Source organism: Phyllobates terribilis, unplaced genomic scaffold, assembly GCF_046119375.1.
Source record: "Phyllobates terribilis strain yellow unplaced genomic scaffold, ASM4611937v1 Scaffold_3__8_contigs__length_932513732, whole genome shotgun sequence".
NCBI lineage: Eukaryota > Metazoa > Chordata > Amphibia > Anura > Dendrobatidae > Phyllobates > Phyllobates terribilis.
In genome coordinates this window covers 928,632,323-928,644,930 of record NW_027362763.1, presented here as the reverse complement: position 1 = coordinate 928,644,930, position 12,608 = coordinate 928,632,323, and positions in this window count along the sequence as shown.

Sequence of the window (12,608 nt, the reverse complement as noted above, 5' to 3'; positions counted from 1 at the left end):
TACAAAAGGAACCCACAATAAAAACACCCTTAGACCCTAAAGTAATAGATTCTCACAGAAAAAGGGCGAAGCTCAAGACATCATTTAGTCCATTTGTCGAACACATCCTACTCACATTATTCACCTTGCTTCCAATTGTGCAAGATTCTTCTTCCAATCTCCCCTTGGCAATTTATATGAATCTGGTCAATACTAAAAGCCTTCAGTTGGCTTGCATCACCATTATGAAACTGTTTGAAAAGTTTTGCTAGTGGTTTGAGTTGTGAGAAATCTTCAACAGTGGTAGCATTCTTGATATCCTTCACATGCTCTCTGACTCGTACCTTCAACTGTCTTGAAGTTAAACCCACATACACTGATTTTCATGGGCAGACTGCCCCAGATTACCCCAACTGTGGTACAGATAATATACTGGGTAAACTGAAATTTGCGTGTTCTGTGGCGCCCATGTCTATAGTGCCACAAAATGCCTGCATGTGTAATATAATTCATATCTATTGCCAGCAATGGTGAGGGATAAGTTCTCTGCTGTTTTCATTACCTACATATATTGTTAATGACGCGCCCCCTGGACCGTGGGGTACTCGGCAGCCGGGCCTCTGGTTGCTGGGGGATATCACGGTAGCTGGCTCGGTCCGTGACCCAGGGCGGTAAGTAAAAAGGGGGAGATTTATAGGGGGATTTGGGAAAGTGTTCGTGACGCTACCTGTGGATTGCGGCTAGAGGGAGCCGCCGCTGCGGAGCAGTCCTCTGGAGCTGGTGTTACGGCAGCAGGGATGGTGTGGCTCTCCACAGGTTGAGCTAGCTCCAGGGCAGCATGGGGTGTAATAGATGGTGCAGGGGAGAGATGGCAGGATGGACCCGGAGGAAAGACGGACACTCACACGGAGATAAGCTTCAGTACCTTTACTTGTCGTGTTGCAGGCACGGTCCAGGGTACTCCAGGTGAAGGGCACACTTTTGGACTCTCTCCCCAGTGAGCGGGTATAGGGCCTCCTGATCCGTTGCTTGGTTCTCTAAGCTTCTGACCTGCCTGGAGCTAGGCCTAGCTTGGTTACTGTCTCTCTTTGCACCTGCTGACCTGGTGGTAGGGCCTTCTCTTTGGAGATCACTCTCCCTGGACGCTGGGGCCTCCGTGACTCCTAGCCCTGGTACTGTAGTCAGCGTTTGGTGAACCTGGGACCTGTAGTCCTCCAGGGGTTCTGGTGGTTCCTACTAGGTATAAAGGGTCCCTGTAGGCGCGGACCCGGTGTCCGGTATATATATCGGGGTGAGCCTGGTATGCTCCTCTGCCCCCTTGCTACTTCTTCCTTCTCCTCTCTGCCTTTGGCCCACTCAAGGCCCTCACTAGGCTTTCACACGTGCTGTAGGCCTTGGCTCGCCTAAGCACAGCAGCCAGCTCGCTGCCTCTTCACTGCTCTCTGAGCGTCAGCACGCTCTCTGCTCAACTCTGAGTTGTGTTCCTCTCTGTCTCTGAACACTAAACTGAGCTGCCTGGCTCTACCCTCCCTATATATATCCCTAACAGGCTCCCTCTGCTGGTCTGAGGTGGTAGGGTGGAGGTGTGTGAATGTGTGAGGGCCTCTTGTGGAGAAGTCCATCCATGCATCCTTCTGGGTTCTGTGGCACCAATGCGCAGCAGGGCGCCACATTCCCCCCTAGTAAAACTCAGTACTCCTGGACTGAAGCTTTTTTTTTTTTCAAAACAGGTTAAACAATAACATTTCTTCCCTTAATGGGAGGCACTTTTCTTAAACGTTACAGGTAACATTGTAATACGATAATAACAATAAAGTTACAGCAAGTCCCGTAACCTGGTGTCCATTTCGCTGCAAAGTACAAGGGAGTTTGAGGGACCTGTCCGTAAACCCTCCACGTAGGCCCTGGGCGTGGCTGCAGGGCATAGGTGATCCGGAGTTGGACCACGTCTTCCGCCACGCCAAACAGGCTTTTGTTCAGTGGTTACCTAAAAGGGGCACTCCAGGGAGTGCAATTATGGACAAAAACAGTTTTTGGGCTGCACACAGTCCTCAGCCACCGAGTCCTTTATATATACCCTTACGGGTAACTAAATGCAGCAAGAAAAGTGTCCATGTCACCTAAATTGTCCATTGTAAGGCAAAAATCCATCAATACATACATGAAAATTACACAAGAATAACATACCCCCAAGGGGCAACTATTTATACTATCAGAGTTTCTCTTCCTACTCTCTGTATCTGACAGGGGTCTGACCTTGCATGCTACGTGTTGACCTACATAGTACTGGGATGCGTGTGGTACTGGTGTTTGTACTACCTCCCATTCTGTCAGTTCTAAGTGTGGAGGGACTGCAAGACTGCCTTAACCTCCCTATGGGACTGGCAAGAGTACCATTGGCTGGGCCTTCTTGCTCTGCTCCAACCAGGGATCCTTCTTCCGGCCATTCTTCCTGAGCAGGCTCTTCTGGGGCACCTACAGGTTCTACTTGCTGTGGAGTGTCTTCAAGCTGTTGGTAGAAGTGTAGCACAGGTATTATTGCCGCTCCATCCAGTTGAGGCCAATCTGCCAGGAAATCTCCTAAGACAGTAAGGAGTACTTCTTCTTTAGGCTCCTCCGGTACGGTGAGAGGCACTTCCTCCTGGGGCTTCAGTGAACTTGGGCACAACTTCAGATGGTCTCTCGATACCGTTGCAGTTGTTCTTCCTCCATCTTTGCTAATTAGACAGGGGATGCCGGGGATCCTTCGTCCGGGGATTCTTCTTGAGCTGGCTCTTCTGCAGCACTTACAGGTTCAACTTGCTGTGGAGGGTCCTCTGGCTGTTGAAAGAAATGGATCACAGGTATTATTACCGCTCCTCAAAGTTGGGGCCAATCTGCCGGGAAATCTCCTAATTCAGTACGTATTACTGCTTCTTTAGGCTCCTCCGGTACAATGGGAGGCACTTCTTCCTGGGGCTTTAGCGGTCCTGGACACAACTTCAGATGGTCTCTAGATACCGTTGCAGTCATTCTTCCTCCGTCCTTGGTAATTAAACAGGTCTTCCTGTTATCAAATCTTGAATTTAACACAGTGTAGGGTTCCCTCTCCCACTGGTCATCAAGTTTGTGGTTTCTTCTTTTTCTCTTTAGCACAACTTCTCCAGGTGAAAATGGTTCTGCTGGTGCACTCTTGTTGTACTGTGCTTCCTGCTTGTCTCTTACCCTATTCAGACTGTCTTCGACACAGGCTTGTACTCTCCTGTACTGTTCATGTCGCGTCGTGTCCCAGTCTTCAGTGTGCATATCTGCTTCGGGTTCCACCACACCAAGCTCCAGGTCCATGGGCAACTTTCCGGGTCTTGCTCGCATGAGATATGCTGGAGTACAATTGGTGGAACTCACAGGTATGTGGTTGTACAGATCTACCAGGTCAGGTAGCTTGTCTGGCCACTGGTTTCTTTCTTCTAGCGGTAAGGTCTTCAACAGATCAATGACGATGTTATTCATCTTTTCACATAACCCATTGGTTTGGGGGTGGTACGGTGTAGTCCGGATCTTCTTACACCCGTGCAGATGGCAAATCTCCTTGAACAATTCGGCTTCGAAAGCAGTGCCTTGATCTGTCAGCACCTGCTCCGGGTATCCATGGGGCCTGCAGAAGTGCACCTGAAACGTCTTCGCCACAGTTTCTGCCGTCAGATCCTTGACGGGGGCGACCACCAGGAACCGAGAGTAGTGATCCACCATGGTCAGGGAATAGGAATATCCTGACCTGCTGGGTGCCAGCTTGACATGATCCAGGGCCACGATCTCCAAGGGTCGAGTTGTCTTGATGGGTTGCAGGGGTGCCTTCTGGCTGCTGTAGTCTTTTCTTCTGAGGCTACAGGGTCCACAATCTCGGCACCATCTCTCTATGGAACTGCGCATTCCAACCCAATAAAACAGACCTTTCAGCAGGGTTTCTAGCTTCTTCCAGCCAAAGTGCCCTGCTTGATCGTGGTAGGCCTCCAACACCATGTGGATGTCCGTCCTGGGCACTACGATCTGCCATACCATCTCATGAGTCCTGGGGTTAACGTACCTTCGGCACAGCTTCTCTCTATAGATGAACAGCCGGCTTCTCTCATTCCACAGCTGCTTGGCTTGTGGAGACGCGTCCTTCTCCAGGGAGGAACCTTCCTGGGTTATTAGTTCTTTAATACAGCTGACAACCGGGTCGCTGTCCTGGGTCTCCTTCCAGCTGTGGTGAGGCAAAGGGTTTAACGTCTTACCGCGAGGCCTCCTGGAGGCTCGTTGTTCGTGGACCATTCCATTGCGGTGGAAGGCAGGTAGCTCAATCTCCTCCAGGTCATCCACTTCTTCTTCAGTGTCCGACTGGTGAGGCATCCTGGACAGGGCATCGGCGTTGGCATTCTTGCGGCCTGCCTGGTACTTAATGGTGAACTGGTAGTTTGACAGCCGAGCCGTCCATCGTTGTTCCATGGCTCCTAACTTGGCTGTTTCCAGATGAGTCAAGGGGTTATTATCAGTGTAGGCAGTGAACTTACTGGAGGCTAGGTAGTGCTTGAACCTTTCAGTGATGGCCCAGACCAGGGCCAGGAACTCCAACTTGAAGCTGCTATAGTTCTCTGGGTTCCTCTCGGTCTGGCGGAGCTTCCTGCTCGCATAGGCGATCACCTTCTCTTGGCCATTCTGCTTCTGACTTAACACAGCTCCTAATCCCTCGTTGCTGGCATCAGTGTACAGCAGGAACAGTTGGCTGTAGTCAGGGTAGGCTAGGATCTCTTCGCCGGTCAGGATCTCCTTCATAACCTCAAAGGATTCAGCTTGCTCCTTACCCCACTGGAACGGGGGGTTTCTACCTCTGTTGGACTGTCCTACCAGGAGATCTTGCAAAGGTGCTGACTTCTTTGTGTAGTCCTTTACAAACCTCCGGTAATACCCGACCAGTCCCAGGAACTGACGTACCTCCTTGAGATTCTTCGGTTCCGGCCATTTCTGGATGGCAGTGACCTTCTCCGGGTCTGGTGCAACTCCTTCTAGAATGACGATGTGCCCCAAGTACTGAACCTTCCGTTTGAGCAGGTGGCATTTGGAAGGTTTCAATTTCATCCCGTACCGGGACAACGACTCAAATACCTCAACCAGGTGCTTCAAATGGTCCTCATACGTCTTGGAGTACACTATCACGTCATCCAGGTATAGCAGCACGGTCTCGAAGTTACGGTGTCCAAACAGCACTGCATCAATCTCTGGAAAGTTCCAGGGGCATTGCACAGTTCGAACGGCATACTGTTGAACTCGCAGAGTCCCATCGGGGTAGTGAAGGCCGTCTTCTCCCGGTCCTCCTCAGCAACTGCTACTTGCCAGTACCCACTAGTGAGGTCAAGGGTAGAGAAGTAATTTGCAAACATTAATGCAGCCAGGGATTCCTCTATATGGGGCAAAGGGTATGCATCTTTATGTGTTATGCGATTTACCTGTCTGTAATCTACACACATTCTTATGCTTCCATCCTTTTTCCTGACCAGGACCACGGGAGCTGCCCAGGGGCTACAGCTATCTCTTATTACCCCTGCTCTCTTCATGTCATGCAACATTTCCTTCGCTTTCTGGTAGTGTGCTGGTGGGATTGGCCTGATGGGTGGATGGTCACCTGTGGGTATATAGTGTTGTACCCCTTTAATCCTCCCAAAATCAAGTGGGTGTTTACTGAATACCTGCTCGTATTCCTGGACCTCCCTGTATACACCTTGTTTTTGATGGACTGGAGTGGCGTCAGTCCCAACATGGAGCTGTTGACACCAATCCTCCAACTGAGCTTCGGAATCATTGTCCTCCACGGTATCTGGTGGGATCAAGGATTCCACTGTGTGTATGGCGTTGTTATACACAGTATACAACCTGGCAACAGTGGCATATCTTGGTAATTAACTTCATCCTCTCCATAGTTTAGGAGGCGTACGGGCACCCTCCCATTGCGTACATCCACTACCCCTCTGACAGTTAAGAGTGTAGGTCTGTGCTCCGAACTAATGGGCTCCACTACCGCCTGATAGTTCTGTCCTCTAAGACCTATTGCTGCTCTACACCAAATCAGCATTTCACTCATTGGGGGAATCACAATGGGTATCGGGTCTGTCACCTGTACATTACCAATTTCACCACCTGATAGCTTTACCTGTTGCTGGTACATAAGGGCTCGGATCTCTTTCTGGAGCACCCTCCTCTGCCCTGGTTTGGCGGTGTCAGCAATCTGTTGGAGCAAAAACAACACTTCTCCCAAACAGTTACCGACAATATTTTTACCAAGTATCATATACAAGTCTGTATCATCAGGATTAGACTCCACTACAATTAGTCCTTGGTCCTTTCGCTCCGCTCTCCCCACCTTCACTGTCACATTCTTAACCCCTACTAGGTTAAGAGGAAGGCCGTTAGAGGCATACACGGAGAGGTTCGGGGCTGGCGGCTGGAGTTCGTCTATGGACCAGAACTTTTTGTAGAGGACATCAGGAGTGATGGTTACCTGAGATCCAGTGTCCAGCAGGGCAGGTGTCGCGATACCGTCCAGCACAATGGACAGGAAAGGTCTTCCTCCCACGAACCGATGGTACCAGTTTGATGGGCCTGCTTGATTTACTCCTGGGTGTCGGCCCTCGGCCCCAGGGTTTGCTCGTTTAAAGGACAGTTCCGCGCTGTGTGGCCTGCCTTCTGGCAGCGATAGCAGATGAACTCTCCTGGAGGGCAACTTTGGTCGTGGGTCCTCCCACGGGGTGGGTTGTCCTCCTCCGGGGTGGCGTTGTTCTCCTTCTTCTTCTCATCCAAGGGACATCCTCAAGGCTGTCGGCGAGTAGTATCCTTCCTTCCGGCTCGGGCTCCTCCTGTAGCTGCAGGGTGCTCAAGACAGTGGCCAGGGTTTTACTTAACTGACGCACTTCAGACCGCAGGCTGTCCAGCTCACTGGGGGGCACTGTTTGCATCTTTGTTTCAGCCGTTAATGAAGGAGCAGTGGGTGCTGCGGGCACTGGGGTGGCCCCGCCCTGGTAACGCTGGACAGCAGTATCTGTTGTTTCCAGTGGTTGCAGACCCTTTATAGCCATGTCCTTAAGGGTGTCAAAGGTGGCATCTGGATGGTCTAAGGCCCACCACCGTACAGTTCTGCTCTCCTCTTGGGACCTCAACCCCAGGATGAACTGTTCCGTCACCATTTTATTTTCATTTTCTATGCTGGCTAGACTAAACTGTTTCAGGGCCCGCAGGGCTTCCTGTAAGCGCCAGGCGTAGTCCCGGGCACTGTCCTCAGGCTTCTGGACCCAGTGATAGAACCTCATCCAGAGATCTGTCTCAGTGCGGTTTTCAAACACAGTTTGCAGTCTCTTAAAGATGATTGATACTGATTCCTGGTCTGCGGCTGGCCAGGTTTCAACTTCCCGCTCTGCGGCACCAGTCAATTGTCCCATCACAACAGCAGCTCTCTGTTTACCGGTCATAGAATACATGTCTAGCACACCGCATATTCTTCTCTTGAATCCGGACAGGGTGTCCGGTTTGCCATTATACTGAGGGAGCCACTTCGCTCCAGGAATATACGGCAGGGCCATAGGTATTAACGGGGTCACAACCCCTGCTGGTGGAGCAGCCGCTCCGGCCTGTGCAGCGCCGGGTGCAGGTTGGGCATCTGGAGCGTTAACCGGTGCTCCAGCGGCTTGCTGGTCGTCGGCCAGTGTTGCGCCCCCCTAGTGAACCGGAGCCTACCTTCTTCACTTTCTTTCTCAGGTAGGCCGCAGCTCCGCGGGCGACGGTCTTCTTCCAGGACCTTGCGTCGCTCGCGTCTGATGTCAGAGCGTCCTCTGGCTCCTTCCAGGACCTGACGCTTCCTGGTTCGACGTCAGGGGTGGGACGTGTCCTCAGCTTCGAGCGCTTCCAGCGTTTACGCCTCTCCGATTCCCGCGGTTACGCCCATCTTCTTCCCACACGGCGACAGGAAGATAGCGGACAATGGGGGGAAATCTCGGGAATAGCGGGAAAACTTCACCAAGGTGAGTACTACAGTCTCTTAAGGCGCACAGTACCCTGTGGCAATGGGCACGGAATCCTGTTCATGACGGCAAAGCTGACGCGCCCCCTGGGCAGTGGGGTACTCGGCAGCCGGGCCTCTGGTTGCTGGAGGATATCACGGTAGCTGGCCCAGTCCGTGACCCAGGGCGGTCAGTAAAATGGGGGAGATTTATAGGGGGATTTGGGAAAGTGTTCGTGACGCTACCTGTGGATTGCGGCTAGAGGGAGCCTCCGCTGCGGAGCAGTCCTCTGGAGCTGGTGTTGCGGAAGCAGGGATGGTGTGGCTCTTCACAGGTAGAGCTAGCTCCAGGGCAGCGTGGGGTGTAATGGATGGTGCAGGGGAGAGATGGCAGGACGGTCCCGGAGGAAAGACGGACACTCACACGGCGGTAAGCTTCCGTACCTTTACTGGTGGTGTTGCAGGCACGGTCCAGGGTACTCCAGTTGAAGGGCATACTTTTGGACTCTCTCCCCAGTGAGCGGGTATAGGGCCTCCTGATCCGTTGCTTTGTTCTCTAATCTTCTGACCTGCCTGGAGCTAGGCCTAGCTTGGTTACTGTCTCTCTTTGCACCTGCTGACCTGGTGGTAGGGCCTTCTCTTTGGAGATCACTCTCCCTGGACGCTGGGGCCTCCAAGACTCCTAGCCCTGGTACTGTAGTCAGCGTTTGGTGAACCTGGGACCTGTAGTCCTCCAGGGGTTCCGGTGGTTCCTACTGGGTATAAAGGGTCCCTGTAGGCGCGAACCCGGTGTCCGGTATTTATATCAGAGTGAGCCTGGTATGCTCCTCTACCCCCTTGCTACTTCTTCCTTCTCCTCTCTGCCTTCGGCCCCCTCAAGGCCCTCACTAGGCTTTCACATGTGCTGTAGGCCTTGGCTCGCCTAACCACAGCAGCCAGCTCGCTGCCTCTTCATTGCTCTCTGAGCGTCAGCACGCTCTCTGCTCAACTCTGAGCTGTGTTCCTCTCGGTCTCTGAACACTAAACTGAGCTGCCTGGCTCCACCCTCCCTATATATTTCCCTAACGGGCTCCCTCTGCTGGTCTGAGGTGGTAGGGTGGAGGTGTGTGAATGTGTGAGGGCTTCTTGTGGAGACGTCCATCCATGCACCCTTCTGGGTTCTGTGGCACCAATGTGCAGCAGGGCGCCACATTAATCGATCCCTTTCTGGAGGATTTTGCACTTCTGCCAAATCAGGAATTTGTGCACAATCCCTTAGAGGGGAGGAGATGATTAGTGGTAGTTTGTTGTAGTGTGTGAGGAAGAAGCAGCATCATGAAGTTCACTGTGCAAGAGAGAGAAGTCTGATCTCTGCATGTTTAAGCTGCACAAGGCAAGGTCCAGTCCCTAGAGCACAGAGACATCCAGAGTCTGTGCTAAACTGTGAGCCTGCTCGGTCTTCATATAACGAGCAGTGAAGTGTTTTTGTGGCGCCCCTGCTGCGCATGAGTGCCACAGATCCTAGAAGGGTGCATGAACGGATTCCTCCACAAGAGGCCCCCACAGCATACACACACCTCCACCTTCCACCTCAGACCACCAGAGGGAGCCCGATAGGGATATAAATAGGGAAGGTGGAGCTAGGCAGTCAGTTCCTCTAGAGAGTTCAGCAAGTACAGGTCTGAATATAGAGTCGAGCTCAGTCCAGAGAGAGCTCAGTTTAGTGAGCCCAAGGCGTGCCGACGCCATAAGAGCAGTGAAGTGCGGCAAGCTGCCGCTAGTGTGTATAGCCTAATGAGGGCCTCAAGCGAGGCCGAAGGCTAGAGGAGTGAGTAGCATTGGAGGCAGAGGAGTTGTAAAAGCTCACCCCAGACAACATATACCGGACACCGGGTCCGCGTCTACAGGGCCGTATACCCCCCTGTAGAGACAACCGGAGACCCCTGGAAGACTTCAAGTCCCAGGATCACCCAAGAGCTGATACGTAACAGAGCCAGGAGTCACGGAGGCCCCGCAAGCTGTGAGTGTGTACTCCAAGAGAAGGCCCTACCACAAAGTCAGCCGGTGCAGGACAGAGACAAAGTTAGGCCTAGCTCCAAGCAGGTCAGAAACTTACTACACAAAGGCAAGAAACAGGAGGCCCGATACCCGCTCACTGGGGAGGATCCTGATATGCACCCTTCACCCTACAGTGCTCCGGATTGTGCCTTGAATACCATCAGTAAAAGGTACTGAAGTGACTATCGTGTCTGTCCCTGTTCTTGCTCTGACCTGGCTGGGTCCCATCTGTCCTGCATCCTCACATCCCCGCTGCCCTGAGGCCTAGCTCCACCTGTGGGGAGCTATACCACGCAAGCTGCCTTAACACTGGCCTCAGTGGGCTGCCGCAGCGCTGGTGATCTTCACCAGACACCACAGGTGGCGTCACAAACTTTTATATAACTTTTCACCCTTTTAAAAAGAGGCCCGGGGTATGGCCCCGGGATCCGGCCACCGCGGCTTCCCCCAAAACCAACAACAAGGCCCGGGCGTCGAGTTGTCCCCATCCCTGGGTGCGTCATCTCTTTCCTGGCGTCACAAACAGGATTCCGTGCCCGCGGCAACGACGGAGTGTTGTGCCCGTTGCCACCGGGTACTGTGCGCCTTTAATCAGAAACTGTGTATTTGACTGTGGCGAAGATTGCCGCGGGCCGCCGAGCGGGAATAAGGGCGTAACCGCGGGAAACTGAGGTGCGTACCTGTAAAAAGCGCGCGAAGTCCCGGACACGACCCACGCCTCGACGTCAAACCAGGAAGCGCCAGGTCCTGGAAGGAGCGTCGCTGAACGCTCTGATGTAGGACGCAAGCGACGCAAGGTCCTGAAGAAGACCGTCACCTGCGGAGCTGCGGCCTACCGGAAGAAAAGAAAGGAAGGTAGGCCACGGTTCGCTAGGGGGGCGCCAGAATGTCCGTGGAACAGCACAACGCCGGAATACCGGTTAACGGCCCTGATGTTCAACCCGAGCTCGACGCCGAGCAGGCCGGAGCAGCCGCCCCACCAGCAGGGCCTGTAATCCCTGTCATACCCATGGCCCTACCGTACATCCCTGGAGCAAAGTGTCTCCCCCAGTACAGTGGCAAACCAGATACTCTGTCTGGATTTAAGCGGAAAATCTGCGGTATACTGGACATGTACTCTATGACAGGCAAGCAGAGAGCCGCTGTTGTATTAGGACAATTGACTGGTGCTGCGGAGCAAGAAGTAGAAACCTGGTCGGCCGAAGACCAGGAGTCAGTGTCCGCAATCTTTAAAAAGTTACAGACTGTCTTTAAAAATCGTACCTAGACAGACCTCCGGATGAGGGTCTACAACTGCTCTCAGCAACCGGAGGACAGTGTTCGGGACTATGCCTGGCGTTTACAAGGGGCCCTGCGGACTCTGAAACAGGTTAGTACAACCAGCATCAATGATGAAAATAAAATGCTGAAAGAACAGTTTATCCGGGGACTGAGGTCCCAAGAGGAGAGCAGGACTGTGCGTTGGTGGTCCCTGGATCATCTAGATGCCACCTTTGACACCCTTAAGGACATGGCTATAAAAGGACTGCAGCCCCTGGAAACAACTGCTATCCAATGTTACCAGGGTGGGGCCACCCCAGTGCCTGCAGTGTCCACCTTTTCCCCGGTGGCTGCTGAAGCCAAGGTTCCAGCAACGTCCCCTAGTGAGCTGGACAGCCTGCGCTCTGAAGTGCGTCAGTTGAGCAAAACCCTGACCACTGTACTGAGTGCCCTGCAGCTGCGGACGGAGCCTGAGGAAGAAGGAAGGATCCTGCTAGCCAACAGCCCTGAGGATGTCCCCTGGATGAGAAGGAAGAAGAAGACAACTCCACCCCCTGGAAGGATCAGTGACCAACGCCGTCCACCGAGGGACCTTGTCTGCCACCGCTGCCACAAGTCAGGTCACACCATCCAGAGCTGTCCTTTAAACGAGAAAACCCTGGGTCCGAGGGCCAACACCCAGGAATAGACTCAGCAGGCCCCTCAGACTGGCACAGCATGTACGTGGGAGGAAGACCTTTCCTGTCCATAATCGTGGATGGCATTGCGATACCTGCCCTGCTGGACACTGGATCTCAGGTAACAATTATGCCTGATGTCCTTTACAAGAGATACTGGTCCATGGACAGTCTCCAAACCCCAAACCCAGATTTTTCAGTATATGCCTCTAACAGCCTCCCTCTTAACCTAGTCGGGGTTAAGGATGTGACGGTAAAGGTGGGGAGAGTGGAGCTGAAGGACCAGGGACTCATTGTAGCACAGACTGTCTCTGATGACTCAGGACAGAATATGGTACTAGGCACTAACATTGTTGGTAACTGTTTGGAGGAAGTGGTGTTTTTGCTCCAACAGCTCGCTAACGCCGCCAGACCGGGGCAGAGAAGAACGATCCAGAAGGAGATCCGAGCCCTGATGTACCAGCAGCAAGTAAAGCTATCCGGTGGTGAAATTGGTAATGTGCGGGTAACAGACCCCATACCCATTGTGATTCCCCCAATGAGCGAAATGCTTATCTGGTGTAGAGCAGCAATAGGTCTTAAAGGACAGAGCTACCAGACGGTAGTAGAACCCCTTAGCTCAGAGCACAGACCTACACTCTTAACTGCCAGAG